This window comes from Macrosteles quadrilineatus, unplaced genomic scaffold (assembly GCF_028750875.1).
Source record: "Macrosteles quadrilineatus isolate MER2022 unplaced genomic scaffold, UCM_ALF_1.0 Scaffold_2__2_contigs__length_208266976, whole genome shotgun sequence".
NCBI classification, from domain to species: domain Eukaryota; kingdom Metazoa; phylum Arthropoda; class Insecta; order Hemiptera; family Cicadellidae; genus Macrosteles; species Macrosteles quadrilineatus.
The window spans coordinates 4,859,934-4,886,227 of record NW_026542595.1 but is presented as its reverse complement, the minus strand read 5'-3'; the positions used below and the strand labels follow the sequence as shown (position 1 = coordinate 4,886,227).

Below are 26,294 nucleotides of genomic sequence, written 5' to 3'. Positions count from 1 at the left end.
GAAAATACTGGGAAAATATGATGGACATAATCATCCCGATAAAAACACAGGTCATCATCATATTGCTTACAAACGGGACTCATTAAATGGATATAACACTCTGTACGCCGATGATAAAATATCATTCTTACTCAGGTTTAGTAATGGGTATGTATAAATAATCGTACCATAAATTTATAAGAAGTAATAAATATTCCATTATATTAGTTTATAAAAAATTTTACTTTTTCGTGTTTAAAAAGCTATTACGTTTATATCGCAAATCAAAGCTGGGTTCTAATGCTTGGAGACTGTTAGGTAAATATATACAGACCACTATAAAGAGCTGTAATAAAAATCTATACACTGATGAAAAGTCAACATATTTAGAGCCAAAGACTTATTTTGAATGTTTATTCATAATTGTTCTGTACACTTACAATAGTAATCAATTACATTTGTCCAAAATAAGCTTGAACTGTTTAGAAAGATTATATTTTTTAATAGAAGCAAAACCAAGTGCAGTTTAGTTAAAAATTAGTTTTAGCCGAATCGACAAACTTTTTAATCCAATGCTTCCAAAGAGAACTAGGGCGACAGACAGAGAACTGAGGAGGGTTAGTACATTTATTTACCTTTAACTGAGGTGTTTATAAAGCAGGTTTATAAAGAACATGACATGGGTTTCGGATTATAATTTGATATCATAATTATATGTTTGCACTATCTGTTGTAATGCATATGCCCAAAAGTATAAAACAAATATCCTAAACAATAGCCTTATTTTAAGAACAAATGAGTCAAACCCTGATAAACAAATTATAAATTTAACCTTCCAAGGCCCTATACATCAAGAATGGTTGAAAATTTAATGGGTAAGTTATGATACAAGTAACGACCCCAAACTTAATGTTTGCGATATATTGGGGAAAGTTCTCTTATCATTAGGAAGTTTCAAATCATGGCCCAAGCAAGGGGAGATTTATAGCACTGGCTGGAAGGTGTTATAATAAACATACATTTATACATTTATATTCCTGCACTTATAAAAGTCAAACGTAAAACTATTTTTTTAATTTTAAAACCCCGCTTCAAGCATTGTTCATTTAACAGCCAGGTTATCCTTTGAGCGTCTAGAAAGCTATAGAAATGGACGTTGTCATTATTTTCGCAAGGATTTTTTAAATATTCATAATACTAAATCTACGCTATATGAGTTTAATTTTGATTCGTAACAAAATTTTGAATAAGGTAATACGATAAAAGCTAGGGACTACAAATGTTCAGGCTAATGATGAGATGGGTTGTTAAAATGTATTTGCTTTGGGGCTATACAGTATACGCATTTAGGCTTTTTGAGCATTGGATCAAATTTTTACGTTTAATCATTTTTTCATTCTAATTGGTGAGTAAGTGAATGCTTAATAACGCTTATAAGATGGAGGATCTATTTCGCGATACTGAACAAATGTTTTTACTATACAAGTAATTAATATGTAATGAAGAAACTTTTAAGGCAACAAAAGTCTTCTGAATCCTAACATATAGCAATAAAACCCGATGCTGTTACAACAGTATACTTTAGGCAATATTTTAATTAAAAATACTGATAATGATTAGATATTTTGATATCTGAATTTACCTAAAAATCAAATAAATATAAAAGAATGTCCTGCCGTGACCAGGATTCGAACCTGGGTTATTGCGGCCACAACGCAATGTCCTAACCACTAGACTATCACGGCTGTCTGGACATGGGAGAAGAGAGAGTAGTTGTTGTAGAGAACTGGAAGATGTTAGCAAAGTGCAACAAACTATGAAATAGAGGGGATTTTGTTGCATACCTTGTAATAATTCACTTTATTTTAAGCTGCATTAAGAATTTCAGAAGAAAGGACAGTTTGAAACTACATTTTAAGCTCCCCACTTCAATGCAGCTTGCAGTTTAAAGAATTAAAACACGCCATGCGTCATATGGGGGTATATTATATTAGTCATAGTTATAAAAACATTTAAAAAATAGTGATTTGACCAAACTTTAAGCCAAACACTAAGTAAAAGTTTGTGGACCAGCTCAATTCAACCATAGGATGATGAGGTTTTGGGGAAATTACTATTCTAAAGTTTAAGAGCATTCAACTCATTTATTCATTGTTTAAATCAACTTGAGACACAAAAAACTCATTTTAATTCTACGTCTAATTGTTAGGAGATGGTTCAGGTGAGTTTTCTTCCATTTTAAATGCTTATGGAAAATAAAGTAATGTGAAATGTTTTCTAGTGAATCTTTTTCTGATATCCTCGGTTTTACATCTTCGGTGGACAACTCTCACCTCTTTCCTACTTTTCCTACCTAGGACATTTTTTTGTTGTAGTGTACGCAACGATCACGTAAAGATTCATACACTACTTTATTAACGACCGTTTTTTATTACTAACAATCATGTTTTCGTATATAACCTCCCATTTCCACTGATTGTCATGCAACAACTCACTGTCCCAACCTCTCATAATCAATTAAATTTACTATAACAGCTGATAAGATGCATTAAGAAGCATTAAAGTTTTAATTATTTTCTCTCAATCCTTGAACTTTATTCTTCAAACCTTGTACTGTGAAATAACATAACAATCCTGTTAAATAAATAAACAGTAATGTGAATATTTTAAATTCTAAGACCTAAAATGAAAAGGCTAGTTTTATAAAGATGGTCGTAGGTAAAATTATTTATTCGAACAAAAAACTTAATTTGCATGAATCCTCGTGGCTAGTAAACCCGACCACTTTTCTAATTGAGGTCTACATAGGTTGGGTGAATATGATAAATAAACTGTAGCAATCCGAAACATACTATCTCCCATTAGTTTGTCAACAACAATAATCATTGGTATGCGATGGGAGTAACTATGATATTTAATTTGGAAATCTCAAAAGTTACAATAACTTTTAAACCATATTTTTTTTAAATTGGAGTTTGTTCCATTTCGTATAAAGTTGAAAGGACTATCAATCAAAATCGTTCGAGCCGGATTTGTAAGAACTCAGACCGTTAAAATTAAAATTTTCAAAAGGATTAAAAAATGCTTGGAGGACATAAGTTTGGTTGGCTTGAAAGACGTTTGGTAATTAGTACACGCATACCAAAATTAATTGATTTTGGACCTCAGGTATAGTCTGTAGCTCTGTACACATTCATACACGCATACACACATCACTTTGAAAACTACTTTTTTCGGTCCAGAGGGAACCAAAACGGATATTTCCACCCAAAATCCAACTGTAAAATCTTGATAACAACAAAACTTTCTCCGTATACAGGGAGAAAATTAATTAGAATATTAAAAAGAATATTCAAAAATAATCTGTACTGTAAACAAATATGTTCAATGATAGTTTAACGGCAAAATTCACGCAATTGCTCATAGGCTCTATGTAGAATATATCACTTCATTGTATAAAGTACTTTTTCCGTTAACAAAGTATTATACCAGCAAACGATTCAATGTGGCTGAATGAACTACCTACCAATATTCCAGAGTTTGTTGTATTAATAGTCAAAGTTTTAAGCAAAACATTAAGTTCTTTTCACGTATAAATCCAATAATAAAGTAGTTTGATGTTAAAATACTAGGTATTCCATAGGTAGCGGGTCGACCTAATGTTCTCAAATTATTGGCCCAAGTTCGGTTATCATCAGGAAGTTTCAACTTATGACCCGACCACGAGGGAGATTTATAAGATGGTTTGGAAGGTGAAGATGGTAAATTAATATAATTTAAACTCATTTAGTGAGAGGTTGAATATAAATTTTAAACCAAAACCAAAGTTACACCCATCAAAGATTATTATATTAATATTTTATTTGGTTGCTGCGATAATTTAAATATGAAAACTCAGACACAGTTGAAACACGCAAAACGTGAACATTAAACAAATAATTTTACGAGATCAGAGCCTATGGTTACTTTTCTTCTTCCTTTAGGGAATTCCTCCTCCAAACAGGTGAAACACTTTATGTAGCGGATCCGCCAGTTATAAAACCCTCTCTTAAAACCTCCATTCATATCCAGAATGTTCCTACTGCAGCTTGGTCCTTGGAGGGATATAACCACTTGAATTTTAGTTTTGTCTCGGGCAATATATTTCTAAATTATTACTACATTATTCCTTTCTTAGACCTGAGACTAACAGTCGGTTTGATTTTACGGTATTTACCTAAGCCAACATACTGAAACTGGTTGAAGATTATTTATTCCTTTGTATTGGATTTTACTGCTTAAACAAACACTTAATATTTTCTTTCTTTCAATGCAAGGCAGAGTTGTTTTTGTCGTTTTACAGTATAATAAATACTGGCAGCAAAAGTACCCAACGTATTACATTTACATTCCAAGACCTAAGTCCAACTCGTACATCATACCCCTAGTTATACGACTACCAAGTTTAAACGTGCAATAATTCTAAAGGTGAAGATTACAATCAAGTTTCCATTCCAGTGACTAATCTTTAGAACTTCCGTTAATAGCCCGTTTATAGAACTTCCCATTGGTTGAGCGAATCTGTAACAATCGGATTTCGGCAAGTTTATGGTACTTCCGGCCAAGATAAACCGGAAGTTTAACGGAGATTATAAGTGGTGTAAATCAATATTAGAGTGTCTTCTCCTTAACTCACATTAATTCTCATTATCAATGCGAGGTTTCTTCCTTCATCAACTAGGTGAGATGGTTTTTAGGCATTGGAATACAGCATGAGGTTCCTCAGGTGATATGAAATAAAACGTTTCTCAATCAGTTAAATTATATAATATTTCCTTAGCATCAACATTCCTGTTGTTATATTGAGTTAAATTAATGAGCGTATTTTTTAGCTCATCAAATCAAGTGAAAGCAATGCAAATATGCGTGATAAACGCTCCATGTATTACACGAATTAGCCACAATACCTTGATACAAAGAACTCACTAAACTATATGTTTCTAAAATTGTCTATACGTTTGTGTGTGTACTGCAATCGCACAGACCCCCCAATTAATAATATTAATGTCGAAAAAACCTGTTTAATGCAGCAGGTTGTTCCACACATACAAGCATTTTATAATCCTGTGATGCCTTCTACTTAATTTAAAAGCTGCATAAGACGTTTTACACACAAAATTTCTAACTTTAAAATAAACAAATATCCTACAGTATCTGTTAGTCACAGTGAAGTCATATAAGTCATTCATTGTTAAAAAAAACTCGTATGACTTTCACAGCATTTAGTAATTTTGAAATCATATAAATAGTTACCATGACATTTGGTACCGTCCAAAAACTTGAGTCAATAATAAAAATAATTTCGAAATAGCTACTTTAACCATTTTAACAACTTTTGCCAACCCAGTAAATAGGTATAGCAAATATGGCCAGTATGGATGTGAAAAACAACTATACTTCTAATCGGCCTTAGGCCCATGAGAAAAGTCTACAATTTCATAAATACCAAAACGGCTTGGCTAGGCAAATCCTAAGTCCTGATTAATCTAATGTTCTGCTGTAACGCCACTTTTGTGCGCGAAAGATCAGTCGTATTTTAACATTTTACTATATATGCATACAAGCCAATGGTTCTGTTGACTACCGAAGCTTTCATGTCCAGACAGCCGTGATAGTCTAGTGGTTAGGACCTTGCGTTGTGGCCGCAATAACCCAGGTTCGAATCCTGGTCACGGCAGGACATTTTTGTTTTGTACTAAATTAAATAATATATATCGAAGCTTGCGCAAAGTTTCACATTGATGTAACATTTTCCCAATCATTTTATCCAAGTAAATGTATTGGATAAATATCTGAATTGATATGTGTAATCGAAACGTTTACATCTAAGATACTTCTGCTTTGAATAGTAGAATTTCGACGTTTGTTTGTTCAAATTTCCCTTGCGTTCAATAGTTTACAAATAGATAGACCAATTTAAAAATAGTTTTTAGGACAGAAATATACATTTGTTCAGCTTATTCATAAGGGTGATAAATCCATCTTCTATTCTGCTAAAAAAAACATTGGTAGTGAGACGAAAACACTTCGAATTTCTTTATTTTATTTTTTCATAGCAGCAATTTTTCCCCTCCCGATCTTCAAGTTCACGGAGTCCTATCGATTTCAAGGAAATTAAATCCAATAAAAGAATCCAAGTCTAGAGTTTTAATTAATTTAGTCCGTCTGTCCCGCTTGACGAGTTGAGATTAATTACAAAACTGTCACCTTTTCCTTATTTTTAGTGGTGTCTTACAATAATCCAATATCCTCAACTCAGCCCAGCAAGCTATACATCAGCGCACTCCAGCTAAATTCGAACAAATAAACGTCGAAATACTGATTTTGCTATAGGACGGTAGGTTTATTTGCACTATTCATTAGCAGAAGTATCTTAGATTTAAACTATTCGATTCCACACATCGATTCAGATATTTTTCAACAAGTTTACTTGGATAAATCGATTGGGAAAATGTTACATTAATGTGAAACTTCCCGCAAGCTTCAATATATATTATTTAATTTAGTACAAAACAAAAATGTCCTGCCGTGACCAGGATTCGAACCTGGGTTATTGCGGCCACAACGCAATGTCCTAACCACTAGACGATCACGGCTGTCTGAACATGAAAGCTTCGGTAGTCAAAAAAACTAATGGTTTGATTATCTAGGAAATTGTTAAAAAGAAGATTAAAGTGTTTTGTACAAAAAGTGGTGTTAACAGCATACATTGACTTTACTGCTGTGGGGCCTTGGACTTGCCCATCCAAGCTGTGTTGGTATCAAGGAAATTGTAGACTTGTCTCATGGGCCTAGGCCGACTAGATGTATCAACGCCTTTCACGGGCACTTACTGGCCAACATTTGATGGGTTGGCTTTAGTTGTTAAAATTGTTAAAACAAAGTCATGGTAACTTTTTATATGATTTTAAAATTAACAAATACTGTAAAAGTCATAATAGTTTGTTTTATTGAAAGCAACGATGTTGTGGTTTATATCTTAACATACAGATGAACTGCAAACTTTATCTGGGTGAGGTTCATAATGTCCAAATTTCACAAACTCCAACGTCTAAAATATTAAATAAACAGTGCGTTTCATAACCTCCAAACTTCATAAACTCCAAAACTATAACTTTCAAATAAGCACAGTTTCACAATGTCCAAATTTCACAAACTCCAACGTTAATATATTAAATAAACAGTGCGTTTCATAACCTCCAAATTTCATAAACTCCAAAACTATAACTTTCAAATAATCACCGATTCACAATGTCCAAATTTCACAAACTCCAACGTTTAAATATCAAATAAACAGAGCGGTTCATAACCTCCAAGTTTCATAAGCTCCAACGGTACAGTCTCTGCCAGAAGTCGCTGCAGAAGTTGCCGTGCCATAACAAAAAAACTACTGATGTAATCATCATGAAATTTTAACAGCTATTAGAAAATATACTTATAAAATATATTTATATGTTTTAAAATTTTTCATCGGTAAAAAAAATCTCTTACGATATTTGTAGTGGCTTTTTAATTGAGAGACGGAACAGTTAAGAAACTCAGTGAATTAAAGCTATTAAAAATATAAAAATGTAAACTTGATTTGCACATTGTGTGCTAACACATATATGAGTCACACAGCTGAGTGTTCTTCAATCATTAAAATGCACGTAAGGGTGCGGCAGAAAGAACTCCCCTATTAGGAAAGCTAATAAAAACAAAACCAAGTAAGATATGACATTTTTATTGCTATTAACCAAAAACACACATTATGCCATTTTAAAAAATATAAAATTATAGTGCTTTAAATAAAATATTGTTTTAATAATCGATAATTTAAAATTATCGTGTTTTAAATAAAATGTCATTTAAATGGCGGCCTCCAGTGTTAATCCCGGTAGTTGTCCATTACCTTTCGGGTCATGTCGGGCGAGATGGCTGCAACTTCATGCCTTATTCTTTCCTTCAGGGCTTCCAAACTTTGAGAGCGATGTTCGTATACCTTAGACAACCTATATGACATAACGCCATAATGATGATGAAACATAGATCTACATATATTTATAATGTATATCCTATGATTGTATATAATAGGAGTAAGTTGTATTTTAGATAGCCCCACAAAATAAGTCACACGAGCTCAAGTCTGGCGATCGCGGTGGCCATCAGATGTCACCGCGCATTGAAATGACATGGCCAGGAAACATTTCCTTGACCAATGTCAATGATTGACGGGACGTGTGTGAAGTAGCACCATCCTGCTGGAACCATACATTGGCCAGAACAGGAAAGATATCAGCGAGTTTTGGCTGCAAAAAAGTATGGAGCATCGCACAATAACGATCGCTGTTCACAGTCACAGTCGCGCCATTTTCTTCAAAAAAGTACGGCCCAATTTTAGCCCTCAAAGTTTGGAAGCCCTGAAGGAAAGAATAAGGCATGAAGTTGCAGCCATCTCGCCCGACATGACCCGAAAGGTAATGGACAACTACCGGGAACGTTTGAACCAATGTGTTAACACTGGAGGCCGCCATTTAAATGACATTTTATTTAAAACACGATAATTTTAAATTATTGATTATTAAAACGACATTTTATTTAAAGCACTATTATTTTATATTTTTTAAATGGCATAATGTGTGTTTTTGGTTAATTGCAATAAAAATGTCATATCTTACTTGGTTTTGTTTTTATTAGCTTTCCTAATAGGGGAGTTCTTTCTGCCGCACCCTGTATAATCAGTAGTTGAGCGCTGGCGAACGGTGCCTGCTATCTGACTGTGGCAACCACTAGAGAGACTTCTGGCCCAGACTGTACCGTTGGAGGTTATGAAATTTGGACATTATGAACCGCTCTGTTTATTTAATATTTAAACGTTGGAGTTTGTGAAACTTGGACATTGTGAAACAGTGATAATTTAAATGTTATAGATTTGGAGCTTATGAAATTTGGAGGTTATGAACCGCTCTGTTTATTTAATATTTTAAGCGTTGGAGTTTGTGAAATTTGGAGTTTATGAAACGCTCCGCTTTATCTTACTAATTTAAAAAACAATCTTAGATTGATGCTGAGTAAATAGCCCGTTCATATTAAAATAAACACTCATTAATCAACACGGATTATTAATCGGAAGTAATCATCGGGAAACTTTTGAGAATATCTATCTTGCAAACAAATAATTTTTGTAAAATGTACATGTTAACGTAATGGTAAAGTAACAATTACAACAGTTGTTAGTTACTAGTTATTAGTTATACTAATATGAACGCAAACATTGGCCTATTTAGTAAGATCAATTGGTTCCAAGTTTTGTTAGGTATAAAAGGTATTTTTGACAGTATCTATAAATATTCTAATTTAGGTTTCTTAGTAAGGATTTTTTTGTATGTTAACAACCTAATAATAATAAAAATGTATTTCTCTTCTAACGATGTAGCATCGATTGATAGCAGTTATTTATGCAAAGTAAAGATTTTTTTTTGAGATCATAGTAGCTAAGCTAGCCAACAACAAAAAACACGAATCTTGACTTTGTCTAAATATAGATCTCCTTGTATTTTAAACTGGCATAAACAAACAACTGTAAATTCCATTGGCATGCAGGATTTATGCATCATGAGTATTTAATCTTAAAAGAAAATTTCCTGTTTAAATTTGGTTATTTTACTCATGCAAAATGTGGTACGTATTCAGGATTTTATTTCCTAAGATATTGAAACTTATAAATCGATTTAAAATTAAATCGATTGTTTTTAGTTGAAACATGACTCTTGGGCGTTTAAGTTTTATTTCAATCCTACTCAATCCCATATACAGGGTGTCCCGGAACTCTCTACCAATATTTTAGGGCATTGCTCCTGGGTAAGAAACATACCTAAATATCGTATTTAAATTGTCCGGAAGTCCTTAGTTACTCACACAGCCGCCATTTTGTTTTTTTCAGTTAATAATTTTTTTCTAAAGAATGGTTAAGCTTACGAAATTGAAACTTTGCACAAACATTTACGACAACTAGACAAAGCTACCAAAAAATTATGACGATTTTTCCAGTTCATAAAACAAAATGGCGGCCATTTAAAATTTTGTTTCTTAAATAACTCAAAAACCATTGGTTTTACAAAAATTTTAAATGGCCGCCATTTTGTTTTATGAATTGGAAAAATCGTCATAATTTTTTGGTAGCTTTGTCTAGTTGTCATAAATGTTTGTGCAAAGTTTCAATTTCGTAAGTTTAACCATTCTTTAGAAAAAAATTAATAAGTGAAAAAAACAAAATGGTGGCTGTGTGAGTAAATAAGGACTTCCGGACAATTTAAATATGATATTTAGGTATGTTTCTTACCCAGGAGCAATGCCTTAAAATATTGGTAGAGTTCCGGGACACCCTGTATATTTAGGTCATATGCAACTTACAAGCTTGTATAAATTTAAAGTTAATCTGGGGAATTTTTGTATTTTATTTTATTCTTTAGTTTAGTGAATAATACCACTTGTCTGTGATCATACTAAATCGTAATGTGACTCTATCCTAAGGCCTTACTAATTTTATATACTTTTAGAACATTCTTTATAGACATATAGTCTAAGTTTCTAACTAAGTTTGTTAAATATGTTCGTGTTTCACATCTGCATATATAATGTTATACTCTTATTACGGCCGACAGACACGTTTTTATGTTGCCAAAAAATCTAAAGGCTCGTCCAAACCGGAGCGGAACAGCGGCGGGAGCGGCGCGGAAGGAAAGGGCGTGAGTGACCGGCGCGGCTGCAACCAGCGGCAGCGGTACGTGGCGGGAATGAGGTAGCCCACACCGAAGCGGATGGCAGCGGAAAACAGGACTTCTCCTCAGTTCATTTTCAGCTTAGTTTAGTAAATGCTTGTGATTTGTGAATGTTTTTGTAATTGTGTTTTGAGTTCAAATTATGAATCTGAGGACACAAGAAAAAGAAGCTTCAGGAAAATTCTAGCAACAGCTGAGGATGAAGAGGGCAGTCCGATTGGGTTCAAGAAATTTACCAAATTAGAAATGTATTTGGCGATTACCATACCTTTATGTTGGATCTAGAAAAAGACGAAATGCGGTTCTATATTAATTTTAGAATGACAATCGCATGTTTTGATGAACTCCTGGATGTGATAACATATGTACTAAAACGTCATATGATCCATGTGGTCCCGCGGCGGTGCGAGCGGGAAAATCCAACATGCTTCAAACCGGCGGGACGATCGAACAACGCAGCGGGACGACGGCAGCGGCACTGATCTTGTGTGGGTGGTCCAAAGAACTATGGTTACATGTATCACCATGTACTTTAAAATCTCGCGTGGGAATTCGTTCCGCCGCTGTCCCGCTCCGGTTTGGACGAGCCTTGCTTTACCATATGATTATATAATCTGAATGATGTTTAACGCCCTCATTGTGTTAAATATACCTAACTACTATATAACTCTATCTCTTATATGAATTATCATTATTTTCCCTCACAAACAACAACCCCGGGTAGAAGCAGCAAATAATTTCGACAGAGAGTGTAAAGACCATTAATCTCACATCTACTGCAGAACGGCGTTACAGTTGATGGTTGAAGGCAATGAGATGCAATTAATTAGATGAAAATCTCTGACAAAATTAATTAAAAGTCAGGGAAACAGTGGGTCATTGATTAGGGTCCAATCAGGTGAAAATCAGCTCCGAAAACTTGAGATGGAATAAATTACTGTGTTATCAAGAGGTGGAAGCAATGAAAAGCGTGAAATCTCTCCATACTTTATCAGTAGCTGTAGCTTTCATAGTTTTTACTTAGTTATTTTGTAAAACTAGCAAGAAATGTAAAGTTTTTAATTTTAGTAAACTAAATTATTTTAGTAAATTCTCCTTGAAAAGTAATTTGTCAACAAATGCCGTACTAAAAGTTTAAATATGGCCATGGTGTCTTTGAAAACTATTTAAATTACAGTTTGTTAAATTATTATGAGCTATTCTGCTGTGGATCCTCAGCAGTTTAGGTTTGAATCTAAGACTAGTGTACCTGTTGCTCGAATTCGAGCAATTTTGAAGCATTACAGGTGTTATTTTAAAACGAATAACAGTCATAATTTCCGATTACTTTATAAGAATCGACTCAAAGATTATGGAAATATTCAAGATGTACACAGCAGTTAGATATAATTAAAACTTTTTGTTAATATCTTAACTTTTTTCAAAAACTGACCTTGTTTTTTAGTGTTTTCTACAAATTTTCCCCACTCATAGCCGCATTAGGTTGTCTATAACGATTATAAATGAAAAAAAAACATTATTTCTATTTCTTTTACTGTACTTGGTTGTGTTCTATGACTTTCCTGTTTCCATTGTTTGCAAATCAGCTCTTTCAATTGTTGCTCAAGAAATGTAGCACAGTGTTAATTCAGTTTTATTTTTAGTATATCAAATTGTCCAGTATTTCTCACTTTTTTCCATTGTAATTTTAAAAATTATACCAACCAAGTATCGTCTACTACAGATGCAATACGCCAAAGAATATCGTCTACGTGTAATCTCCAAGAAGTGGTAAAAAAGGCAGAAACCAACCCATACAATAGTTAACTCCATAAGAAATTATTTTAAGAGTTACTGTGATATTAGGATTTTCCACTGATTTGGTAATAGTCAATTATATTGCAAAACATGGCACGATTCAGAAGAAAATCGATTTTAAAATCAGAAAAAAACCATTGAAAATACTTAATTTTGACAAATTTAGTAAATCACAATTTAAATATTAACAGCTGTTTCATTCAAAAGTAGTGTAAATGTATGCTATGGTCGTAATGTAAACAAATCTGAAGAGGGAACGTTAAAGGCCTCTGGGGCAGAGCCCCAAGGGAATTTACCTTGTTTCTCTTTTGATGGCTCATCTACAGACTAAGACCTCTCTTTAGAGACCCCTACCAAGTTTCTACGCCCAGCCTTTTTTCTGAAATTAGCTGTGACAAAACCCCGTTTTTCCTCCATAAGAATAACATGGGATGGAAATTTAAAGGCCACTGGGGCAGAGCCCTAAAGGAATTTACCACGTTTCTCTTTTGATGGCTCATCTACAGACTAAGACCTTTCTTTAGAGACCCCTACCGAGTTTCTACACCCAGCCGTTCTCTCAAATTAGCTGTCACAAAGAAAAGCAGTTTCAAATTAATATATAGATAAAATTGCTCTCTTTTACCCTGTATAAGCATTTGATATTCGTTAACATTTTTGTCTACAGTTGTCATAAGATGTGGTATTTTATCCACTTTAATTCATTTGCGAAACGACTTTACTCTGCTTACTAATTTACTTACTTCGTTGAAAACTAATCAAAACAAAGTGTAGGCCTACCAGATGAGGAACAACTACTACAGCAATGTTAATTTTACTAAATACTCTTTTGTGAACAAGCATTCCAAAAATTTGGAAACATGTAGTTTAAAGATGAAATTATTGTTTTTGACTGCTTTTTAAACACATCGTATGAAATTTAATGTTTGTCACATAATAAGGTATAAAAATACCTTAAACCAAAAACAAACAACAAAAAACGTAAAACCTTGTAGACAAAAAACAACGTGCAATTCGTGTGCAGATAACAGATTAAACAAAAACACTTTCCGTTAAAATCAACCAAATTGAGTTTTTCTATTGTTTACAAAAACCACTTTGCTCGCCAGTTTCTCAAAAAGCTTGTTTATGAGTAGACTATTTGTTATATTACCTACTTCTTTTTTGTAATAAGATTATTTTCCTTATATTGAAATTTCATTTTTAATACTTTTTAAATAACCTGAATTATGTGGTATAATGTACCTAGATTTCATAGTATTAAATTATATATCTAGTTCATTCCTTCTCCTGTCACTGTATGCAGTAGCAAACGTTTAACAAACTCAACTAGAGGACAATATATCAAACCGATCAAGATTTGAAATACACTTACACTTACACAAATTTTAACATCTAAAAAAGTTTGTTGATCAGCCGTAAACCAGAAAACATTACTATCAATTTTGTACAGACAGGTTCAGGAATAAGCACAGAATAAAGAAAAGACTACTCTACTCTTTATTCTGTGATATTAATTAATTGCATTCTATAATAATTCTCAGCTTCACATACATTACGTCTAAAACTTGCCCTACTACTCTTCATTCTATGATATTAATTAATTGCATTCAATAATATCCTCTACTTACATACAATACGACTAATAATTGCGACTGTAGCTAATTGCGCATACAATACAACTCAAAGTCTTCTGTTAACACATACAGGAAATCTCTTAAATCATCCAATTCGCTGGTCACCTACATTCTATAGCCAATCAACATAAGTCCGTCGCGTTGAGTGTTAAGTGCTCGGTGGCTAAGTGCATCTAGACATACGAATGCTAATGTCTCTCTATCACCACCCCTATCATCACTTTCACCCCCACCCATCCCCTTCATTAGAGTAGATCACCGTCAATCCTGGGTCGCATATAATAAGCTTTGTCAGGGATGGAGGTTTTGTTTTTAATTTTACTCATATAATACTTCTGAAACTTGATCACGATAAAAATATGAACAGTCATACTCCTGAAGTGATCCTAACATTAAGTGTAAAGTTTACTTGAGTAAATATGACCACCTCAGTATCTCACATTATAAGGTAGCTTTGTAACAACTAAGATGTCGAGGTGTGGACTGAACAACTCTCAGTTAAACAACACGAGAGTCGTCAATGTGGGACGTGTCTAGTCTCTTGCTGCTAGTGTGGCTTGTAATGGACACTGGACACTGGACATGTCTTATCAGGGCTCAGAGAGTGAGACCATGTGATGTTGACAAATATTACATGGGATCTAACTTAAACATAGAAAAACTTCTGTTACTCTGTTCCAAGTAGTATAACATTTTAAATAGAATCATACATTTGATTTGATTCAACTTATTAAGCAGTTGAATACTCCTTTAATTCCCACTGATTAGGTTTATTAGTGAACTAGCTGTACCCGCGGGCTTCGCCCCGTTTAATTTCATAAGTATTCGCATGGCTCATTCACGTCCTGGTTGAAGTTCGTTCGCTACGCTCACTCACCTTTAGGTTGAAGCTCGTTCGCTGCGCTCACTTGCCTTCAGGTTAGCTCGTTCGCTACGCTAACTCGCCTCCAGGTTGAAGTTCGTTCGCTACGCTCACTCATCTTTTGGTTGGAAATTAGCTGTTGTCATATATTTAAAAAAAATTAATAGTGCTGCACCCTGTTGGTAATCCTTTTAACTTTTATGCTATTGAACATCATAGAACAGAACCAACTTGTTTAATTGAAACAGCTGTTAAGATTCATTAATTCCCTTTAAATATGAAAAATCATAAGATTAACATGGGGAACTACAGAGCCACTGGGGCGGAGCCCGAAAGGGTTTTTGAGATAAGAATATGCTTTAATGTTAATTGGGAATGTGAGCTATCATCATGCCAAATTTCAGCCCAATCCGTCCAGTAGTTTATGCGTGATTGAGCAACACACACACAAACACACACACAAACATACACACAAACATACACACAAACTCACAAACTTTCAGATTTATAATATTAGTAAGATAAGATATTAGGTTCATTCTCACAATCAGTTGAGTTTCTACTGACCGCTACCTACCAGCTACAACTACTCTCATTCCACCGTGTCCAGACAGCCGTGATAGTCTAGTGGTTAGGACATTGCGTTGTGGCCGCAATAACCCAGGTTCGAATCCTGGTCACGGCAGGACATATTTTATAATTTACAGTACAAATACTTTTAAAATTGCTATCCTAGAATATATTTTCTGAATACATAACACATAAACAATTAATAATTTGTTTATAAAAACAAGCCTCGCATTACTAGTCCCATATTAGTAAAGGCCTTCCACCTCACATTTCACTGCTGTAAATCCATGGTTGTGTGTGTCGTTTTATTTTGTACAAATTAAGAAACAGTTGCAAGATGAGTTCCGAATGAGTTTACAATGATTATTGTAACATAGTTCTTAAATATACAACCAAGCATTGTTTTACTGAGCAATTATCACACTTATTACCCGAACTAAACACGTTAGGCGTAGGCTTATAACAAACCAGTTCTAAAAGATTTGTCATATACAATAAATGGATTGTTATAACGATTTTCAAAGAATTACATAAGTTTTGTTCTAGATATTCATACAACTAAAACCTTAGGATGTATTTGATACCAATGATGAATGGTTACTAAGATAAACAAAAATTTACATTACAGTAGATTTGAAGAAATATAATAAATATTCAAGCATGTAACCTAGAGGAGATTCTCTTAAAATGTTTCTTTTTAAAAAATAAATAGGTCTGCTCTTAGACTTATTAAGATGCACAATGTATACAACCATGTATACAACCAGTATACAAGATGGATGTGTTTGTATAGACGTGTTGTGGTGTTGTGTGACAGTAAGGCTCCTCCCCTGTCAGGGGGTGGGCCGTAGTGAGCACCTCCTAGTGACGCCCTACAACACTCCCTACCTCTCACCTCTCACCTCTCACCTCTCACCTCTCAAATGCATCAATCAGTCGTCTAGATACATGATACATGAAAACATAATCTGACTGACTTTAGAGCCAAAATGCATATTTGAATGTACCCAATCAATACAATAAATCACTGTTAAACCAGCAGCTAATCCATACTAATTCCAAGATTTGTAATGAAAACATGAATTTTAATAAAAATGTAATACATCTTATTAAGTTACAGCCTACTCTACCACTGATAATAAAATAGCAACGTCTGTTTAAACTACAGTTGATTTATGAAGCTCAATACATAGTAATATACCACGTCACACTTGACATCAGAGCAGACGAGAAGAAGCACTTTTAAGAATGAATTACAACATCTAGGTATGTGTTGTAATTAATTGTTAAAAATCTTCTCTATCTATATACAGGGTTATTCTAAATGATGGACCCATTTTTAATGCTTTTTAATTTTTATACTATAAAACTTACTGCTATAAAATACACATCAAACGAAAAAGCAACTCAAAGAGTTTATGCCTTCCAAAGACACATCATTTAACAAAATCGATCCAACAGAATTGTAGATTTAATTGTACAAAGTTAAAAATTTATCTCCAACTTTTTTTACCACTAGAAATTAGGAGGTTACTTAACGTTTTTGCAAATAACTTTTAAATGGTGAGGAAATCGACCAAAGTGGAATGTAATATTCCGAAAGAGAATAAAATTTCCTACAATCTACTATTACGCATATCTTGAAAATACTCAATAAATGTAGCCTAAATTTGGCTTAAAATTAAAAAGTGTGAAATTTAATGTTTGCTATGTTTATTGTCTACATTGAAGACGGGGATTTTCAATTTTTTTTTATTTTGAGGCAATTTTTGGTACCTTTCTTGAGTATTTTCAAAAAATGCCTAATAGTAGATTGTAGGAAATTTTATTCTCTTTCGGAATAATACCTTCCCCTTTGGTCGATTTCCTCACCATTTAAAAGTGATTTGCAAAAACGTCAAGTAACCTCCAAATTTCTAGTTGTAAAAAAAGTTGGAGATTACTTTTTAACTTTGTACAATTAAATCTACAGTTCTGTTGGATCGATTTTGTTAAATGACGTGACTTTGGAATGCGTAAACTGTTTGAGTTGCTTTTTCGTTTGATGTGTATTTTGTAGCGGTAAGTTTAATAGTTTAAAAGTTATAAAGCGTTAAAACTGGGTCATTCATTTTGAATAACCCTGTATAATTCGCTAAGCCGATTTTTGTTGTAAACAGAACTCCTCCCCCATGTTTTGACAGAATTTTATGATTAAAGTGTCAAAAAATGGCCCTGATCTATAGTTTTGCAAAGTTGTTTTCATTTTTTTATCTTTATTAGTTTGGACAGGATCTTACATCAAAGTTGGGGTTCCTACCATAAGTTTAACATGGGGGGATCTAAATATTTAACTAGCAGTTACCCGGCGCGCTTTGCTGCGCTAACAACTATTATTATGAATGCTAATTTGTTCTTTACAATATATAATAAAAATGTATACCAAAAACTAAAATAGAATATTTATTTTACTTAATTGCCAGTGGATAAACAATGCTTTTGGTTTTTTCATTAGTTGTATAAGTTTTAAGGCGTACCTACCACCACGGGGTGAGCACGCAGCATACAGCTGTCAATGTGAAAAGCATGCATTTTCTTAATTTAAATTTAAACTGGCTATAGCCAGGAATTGCCCTTGTTCCTTATTATGGTAGTTGCGAAAGCAAGACGCAATGGAAGTTGTAGTGGCTTGAATTCAAAGGGTAATTCGGATTAAATCGTCGGTATTCTTGGGAGTAAGACTATTTCTCCTTTGAACTTACCACTGATGATTGTTGCTTCGATCAAGTTTGGTGTCATATTTTTAATCATCAGTCTGGTTCCGTTACACAGCTTGGGTAGATTTAAGTTTCGCATTATTATTATTGGAGTTCCTTCTTTTAATGACAAAAATGTGCTAGGAGAAGTGTAGAAGCTGAGACAACTGACATCCGCATGTCTAGGAATTCCAGCTTTAACAGTAACCCCACGACCAATTTCTCAAAATTATGCTAGATGGTTATTCATTGGCTCAGAAGTACGCTATGATGACCGACGTAACGAAGTAAAAAATCTAATTTACAAAGCTTGACGTACTTTTGAAGTTTGAAGTAAGAACGTTCCTTCGCAACAAACAGATATTTTTTCTCAAATAAAAGCATTGATTTTATCTCCTTTACACTGATGAAATCACGGAAGTGTTTACCACAAAAGATTCACCAATAATATTTTAACTAGTGAACCTGTGCGGTTCAATGCCCCGCAAAATGACATATGAATCTAGAAAACAAATTCATCGTATTATATATTGACTCGACGTCGAAAATTAAATGCAGTAATAATGAAGCCTTGGAAGGGAAGCAGTTCAGCCATTTTCTAGCTGTATGTGTATTATATTTAGTAAATTAATAAGTGTTCAGGTTCAAGTATGTTATAGGCAGTGAGCAAGGTTATAGGGTAGTTATTTTTTAAAGATTTTAAAAACACATTTAACAAAACATTTGATCATATCAAACCAATAGGCCTATGTAGCATATTTTGAGGGTCATAAAAATGCTGCTTGAAGAAAACACACTTTTAAAAATAAACACTAAAAAACAATATTTTTATCACAAAATCAATTCCATGAATTCTACGATTTTAGCCTTAAAGTTACCTTCAGAAAGATTACCCTGGTATTTTGAAAGGTAAGTTTGTTTCAGATGGGTAAATTTTTATCCTCGAAATCAAAATATGTCTCCACTCACTTGTTCCAGTTAAGACTTTACATTCTATTAAGTTGTTAACCATTGATTCTGATCACATGAAGCCTTGTGCCATTAATAAGGCCCTTTTTGATATATTAATATTCCTCATCAATAAAACCACTGCCCCCTTTTATTAGTCTAATCTGTTTCTTGGCAATCCACTGACCTCTATATTTAAAAACTCAGTTGGATTTTCTAGATGGGTGTCTCCGCCTTCGTCTGTTTTTAAGGACCCACTCTTCTTCCCCTTGGTATACTGACAATTAATTACCTGACTTGTCAAGTTCATGTAGTAATTCAATAATACTGTTAGTTTATAAAGAAAATTAGATAAAAGTTACTTGGCTTGGTGCTTTCATAACTGCTAACTCAAAATACACCCACAAGTAAAAAATAATGGTTAAAAAAACTATGTGTAATAACATTATTCACATGAAGTAGATGATTTGTTTGATTTGTCGATCAGCTGTTTAGTTTCAAATGAATTAATAATGTCAAAGATTTGTGATTTAAATACATAAATTATTATAGTAAAGTTTTCTAAATCATGGTAACTTGTTCTCCACTAAATTTTACTATTCCCAGCATTAAAATAAAGTATTAAGATCCATTATGGGTAAACTTTAAGGTACACATTCCTTGATTGAAATATAGTAGGTATACATTAAGAGTCATAATACACAGCAATTATTATGTAGTAGACTTTGACTATTTTCAAGTAGCAAACATATGTTTCTGTAAATAAAAATTATCTCCCATGTTATCCTTATGGAGAAATACGAAACTTTAAAGGGCTCCAGGGCCTCAATATCTCATTACTTCCCTAAAAGGAAAGTTTCCTGCACAACTTCACGTTACCCTCTTTCCAATGACACCAAAAACATGTCAATCGGTTCAGTAGTTTCGGAGGAGTAATTGTCACAAAAAACCTGCTTGCGTATTAAATAAGTACGAGAGCACGCCCCGTGGTCGAAAAATCGACCAAAAGTATGTATTGTACAAACTTCTCTATTTTCATCCCACACTGTAAATAAAACATGTGATTGGAATGTCTTCCATTTGTTTTGATTTTCTGTTTTTATTGTGTTGTTATTTTGTCATCACCATAGCAACCCATAAAACCCATGTTAATTTTTTAAAATTTCAAATTCATTTTTTGTGCTTATTTTTGATCCTATTTTAATTTATAAAGGGATTCTGCACACCTACAGGAAAATAGTTTTCTAACGGTATGCGTAGATTTTCCCTACGATACACACGAGCTGAGAAAAAAGGTTTTAAAGAAACATGCTTGCCTATTAATATATAGATAGATACTATTTACAGGTTCTTCCAAAAGAAGAGAAACCAGTAATCATATTACTCCTATGACGTACGGTATGGGAAATATTTTATTCATTGAATGATCAACCATATTTTGTAACTAACGCAATAATCATTATTGTTTTTACACTCATTACTCATTAAACAATGCTAAATGCTCAATATTTGTAAAACTTCACCGTACTTATCGCAGTTAGATGATTTAGCCGAAGCCTTGAAAGTAACCGTCGATTTCGACGTGTTTCACCAAGTATAATCTATTTCCCAAATATAGATTCAAAAAGACAGGAAGTAGTTTAATGTCTCAAAAGCCACCTTGTGAACGGTTTCCATAAGCTTGAGAAATTCAATTTATTAAACAATCGTTATTATCTTCAAGCAGGACATAGTAATATATGGTTGAATAAGACTTTAAATAATAACATCACCAATATTTAATGAACTTTTAATTGCATGAGTTCGCCAGCTATGATTGTTTTTGTTTTGTAATGTGTCTGATGATGCCAGCATAGCTGGCGGAAGACCTCATGAAATAAGAAATCCCTTATATATCGGCGATGTCTTTATTTTATATTTGAACTAGCTGACCAGGCGAACTTCGTATCGCCTAAGTTATAGGTTTCCCCTAAGACAGACCGATGGAAAGAAAGTACCGCTACGTTTAATTTTCAAGATGATCTCGTTCGCATCGCTCAATCACGTCCTGGTTAAAGTTCGTTCGCTACGCTCACTCACCTTTGGGTTGGAGCTCGTTCGCTACGCTCACTCACCTTTAGGTTGGAGCTCGTTCGCTGCGCTCACTTGCCTTCAGGTTAGCTCGTTCGCTACGCTAACTTGCCTCCAGGTTGAAGTTCGTTCGCTACGCTCACTCACCTTTGGGTTGGAGCTCGTTCGCTACGCTCACTCACCTTTAGGTTGGAGCTCGTTCGCTGCGCTCACTTGCCTTCAGGTTAGCTCGTTCGCTACGCTAACTCGCCTCCAGGTTGAAGTTCGTTCGCTACGCTCACTCACCTTTGGGTTGGAGCTCGTTCGCTACGCTCACTCACCTTTAGGTTGGAGCTCGTTCGCTGAGCTCACTTGCCTTCAGGTTAGCTCGTTCGCTACGCTAACTCACCTCCAGGTTGAAGTTCGTTCGCTACGCTCACTCACCTTTGGGTTGGAGCTCGTTCGCTGCGCTCACTTGCCTTCAGGTTAGCTCGTTCGCTACGCTAACTCACCTCCAGGTTTAAGTTCGTTCGCTACGCTCACTTACCTTTTGGTTGCAAATTAGCTGTTGTCATAAATGTAAAAGAAATAATAGTGCTGCAACCTGTTGGTAATCCTTGTAACTTTAATGGTATTGAACATCATAGAACAGAACCAACTTGTTTAATTGAAACAGCTGTTAAGATTCATTAATTCCATTTCTCATAAGGTTAACATGGGAAACTCCAGAGCCACTGGGGCGGAGCCCTTTTAAGAATTTCGAAACGGGAAATAGTTTACTTTCTATTCGCATACCTACAGAATTTACACACCAAATTTCATAACGATCGGTGAAGTCGTTCCGGAGGAGTTTGCAGACAAACACTGTGACACGAGAATTTTATATATTAGAAGATTGTAATGTGTTACTGAATAATGTTGTAGTAAAGTTTTCTGGCAAACTGCATATAATAATTTCATTTCATTAATAAATTAATTAATAATTTAATTATTTAATACTTATTGTAAAAGCAAAATTGTCCTGCCGTGACCAGGATTCGAACCTGGGTTATTGCGGCCACAACGCAAGGTCCTAACCACTAGACTATCACGGCTGTCTGGACATGAAACTCTACGGTAGTCAACAAAACTATTGACGTAAATATTTAGGATATTGCTAAGAGCAATCTTCAGGGAATTTACAATTTAGAATGGTTTCCTATCATATTAAAACTTACTTTTCATCTATAAACTATTAGATTGCTCAGGGTAGTGTTATAAGGATCGAAATTCTTTTCTGATATCCCAGTTGCTATCGGGTATGGGTAGAATTTATCTTCATATACGCAAGCAATGCCTACTGTGTGTATAGTTCAAAGGTTCATAACTAAATATACCTTGATCAAAATCATTATAACTGTAAATTTCTCGAAAATACAGTTTTTCTACTCTGATTAAAATATCACATCCCCTATGAGATTATATTTATTTTAATGCCCAATATTATCACAAAAACAAAATTCGAAATTTCTTTGTAAATAATTACGGTACCGGTACATAAGGAAAACTAGAAAATTTTAAATAGTATCATCTGTTAAATCCCATAACAATTTAAGGTATTGCATTTCAATAAATCTAAACTTTATCCGTATCCCTCTTAAGTTTTCAAAATATAAACCATAAACATGTTTTGACTACTATATAATATATTCTATACTTTGTTTACTTACGATGTTAATTCCTAAACATGTATGAAGCACAAGGCCGAAAGAGATCGGCCCTGCAAACAATTCACATGCATTTAACATGGGAAAAACATTTTTGTAATTGATAAGTCGAAATCTATATATATAATTCCGTAAGTCAAATTTTTGTAAAGAAATTGTGAGTGACTGGATGGCCGTAGAAGGATGGGAGGGGTCTTATTTTAAAGGTCTTGACGTGAATTTTGAGGGAAAACTATTCATTTTTCTTATTTTTTTACCATAAATTCGCAACAGAATAAAACTTTTCCCATTAAAACAACATGGGGTTTAATTTATTGACATCTTTTGAAATTAAAACAGCTGTGCCACAGATTTGAAAACAGTGATCAATACACACATTTGGTTTACTTTTAGCCAGTCAACTATGAAATGTATACTATAATAAAACTGAAATATTGAAGATTAGTCGGAAAAACGTCTGCATTCTTTGTTTATATTTAAATCATATACTCAAGTTTCATTTTTTCATGCTTTTACGTTATTGTCGTGTTAAAGGAATAAACGACATAGAATTAATATTCTGTATAAATAATCAAAGAGTCGAAATTAAATCTAACTTCTGTTTTGTTTTTATTTTAAAATCACATGTTCAAGTTTATTTTAAATGATGTCGTTTTCTTTATATTTCTACACATTTTAAGGTTAAGGTTGTGTAAATATATACAACTAAAGTAACCTATAAATGTTATTGGTTCTAAAATGGTGTATTTGCATTCCTTCGTAAGTAAATTTTTTTAGTGCAGTGAATATACAACGTAGAGTAATCATATTCGATCATACTTTTATAAAATCACCAGGGATTCGAGATGTTTTGGTATGTAGGCTGCTGGATATATATTCTTTTCATTATAAGTACTGTAATTAATATGAACGCCAGGGGAATACCACAAAGGCGGGGAACTGTTCATAGGAATGACAGTGCGCGTAGGAGAGCAAGAGTAGATAATGACGAACTTAATCAAGATATGTTACTACCCCTTTTTAGGAGACCCATGGTAGACGAGAGAAATGTAAATATCCATGATGCAGGATTACTGGACCAAGAGTGCATTCAATGTAGTGCTCTTCATTTTAGAGAAGAACTAACGAATAATCATTTTATGACATGTTGCCATAACGGACTTATTAACCTTCCTCAGTCAAAAACTAATGTAGAACTTAAAAGTTTGTTTGAAGAGAGCCCACAACTGTATAAATTCATTCGATAATGCAACAGTGCGATGGCTTTTGCTTATTTTTCAGCCAGTAAGAAAGATATTCTAGGAAAAGGCCCATACTGTTTCAAAATTCAAGGACAGATTTATCGTTCAATCTCAGATTTGCTGCCTCAACATGATGAAGACCCCGTGTATGGCCAATTGTACATTATTGACACATCAACAGCAACAGAAATTCGTCAAAGGCGTCGAGAAAATAGTGACTTAAAACCTGAAATATTGTCAAAACTAGCTGAAATTCTATTAGAAAATCCATTTGCACAAATTTACAAAAGAGCTTCGGAAGAAATGGTTGTACAAGGTGACAGTGAATTAGAACTTAGGTTTGTAGACAGGATAAATATGGATCGTCGTAGGTATAATAAGCCTACTGCAGATGAAATTGCAGGCGTCTTCAATTCATCTGAAGGTGAACCTCCAATGAATTTTTAAAATTCCAAACAGGGAAGCTTTTATTTATCCTCATTAACCACAAGACCAAAGCTACCTTAGTAAACCAGTATTTATTCACAAACAATGATATGTTTGCTGCCTTTTCATGTTAAACCACTGGAGTGATTCAAATTATTTATTGAAATTGACATCAACAAAAGCAAACAAAGAAGAACAACAAACTGGTTTTTACACAAAAGATATGGTGTAGGGATGCCTATTCTGACACATAGATAATGTTATTCTGAGTTTGTTTAAATACCGGTATTGCAAAAAGTTGTTTTACATTTGAGCTTTTTAGGGACTTATGTCCCTACAAGCCACTAGTGTAAAAGAAATACGGATAAAGATTAGGTTTTAACTTTTCTTAAAATCATGCCTTTAAATTAATTGATATGCAGTTTGTTATATGATGGAATTTTAAATTTTTCAGTTATGGCTATGTAATTTTCGTATATAAAAAGTATTTTTCATATTTTGTTTGTCAGGTCATAATGTGATGATACATATCAAAAAAGCACTTTCGTAGCAATTTCGTAAGGAAGGTGACATTTTAATCAGAATATATATATCTATATGGAAATATTTTTATTACCATGAAAGCTGCTTAACTCTTTGCAAATACATTTTATTTTCATATAGTAGTCATGTTAACTCAAATAAATTTATTAATTATTGATATCAATATTTTATTGTTAATTTATCTTCTTTTTTACATCATACGTATTTGGTTTCACATTAAACTCCGTTGATTATCTTACTAATGATTTGTTTTGTAAGCCAATGCTACCAATACTAATGTAAATGTTATTTTACAACGAATAGGCTGATTATTAGCTAATTGATATGCCAAATATTTCAGCCAAGTAAACAAATTATAAGAATGGTTATGTTTGGTTTGTTGATTGTGTTTACTCCAATATGAAAATTTAATAACAGTATCTCGATTTCAAGAACCAGTTTAAATAGGTAATTAATACAGAGTAATTAATTGGAAATGTAAAGTAAAACAACTGAATGAGCGCATTGCTGTTAAGTAATGAGATTTGAAGCAAGACTTACTCTGCTGTTAAATAACATGAACGACCGTTTACATTGTTATGAAATGGAATCTATTTTATTATCTATATCTATATCTATACTTATTTAATACGCAAGCAGGATTTTTGTGACAATTACTCCTCCAAAACTACTGAGCCGATTGACATGTTTTTGGTGTCATTGGAAAGAGCGTAACGTGAAGTTGTGCAGGAAACTTTCTTTTTAGGAAAATAATTAGAGAGTGAGGCCCTGCAGCCCTTTGAAGTTTCGTATTTCTCCATAAGATTAACATGGCAAACAAACATTGTTATGAAACTACAGCTGTTGTCAGAAATGCTGTTCTGCTATTTAATTAAATTTGTTTACAAGGAGAATTGTTTCATGGTGCCATGTGGTCAATGAATTATACTTTTGAATATATTTTAAATGCTATACACTATAAAAAAGGATATTACTGTAATACATTAAGTGATCTTCATTTAA

At 33.6% G+C, this 26,294-nt stretch overlaps 5 non-coding genes across 5 annotated transcripts; 2 read left to right on the top strand and 3 right to left on the bottom strand.

Moving 5' to 3' along the window:
* Positions 1–1,652: 1,652 nt before the first annotated feature.
* Positions 1,653–1,724, bottom strand: Trnah-gug (transfer RNA histidin (anticodon GUG)). The gene has a single exon. It is a non-coding gene; the product is annotated as a tRNA-His (tRNA).
* Positions 1,725–5,623: 3,899 nt separating this feature from the next.
* On the top strand, positions 5,624–5,695 carry Trnah-gug (transfer RNA histidin (anticodon GUG)). Its single transcript has one exon. It is a non-coding gene; the product is annotated as a tRNA-His (tRNA).
* An 847-nt stretch (positions 5,696–6,542) lies between these two features.
* Trnah-gug (transfer RNA histidin (anticodon GUG)) lies at positions 6,543–6,614 on the bottom strand. Its single transcript has one exon. It is a non-coding gene; the product is annotated as a tRNA-His (tRNA).
* Positions 6,615–15,687: 9,073 nt separating this feature from the next.
* Trnah-gug (transfer RNA histidin (anticodon GUG)) lies at positions 15,688–15,759 on the top strand. Its single transcript has one exon. It is a non-coding gene; the product is annotated as a tRNA-His (tRNA).
* A 6,639-nt stretch (positions 15,760–22,398) lies between these two features.
* Positions 22,399–22,470, bottom strand: Trnah-gug (transfer RNA histidin (anticodon GUG)). Its single transcript has one exon. It is a non-coding gene; the product is annotated as a tRNA-His (tRNA).
* Positions 22,471–26,294: the final 3,824 nt, after the last annotated feature.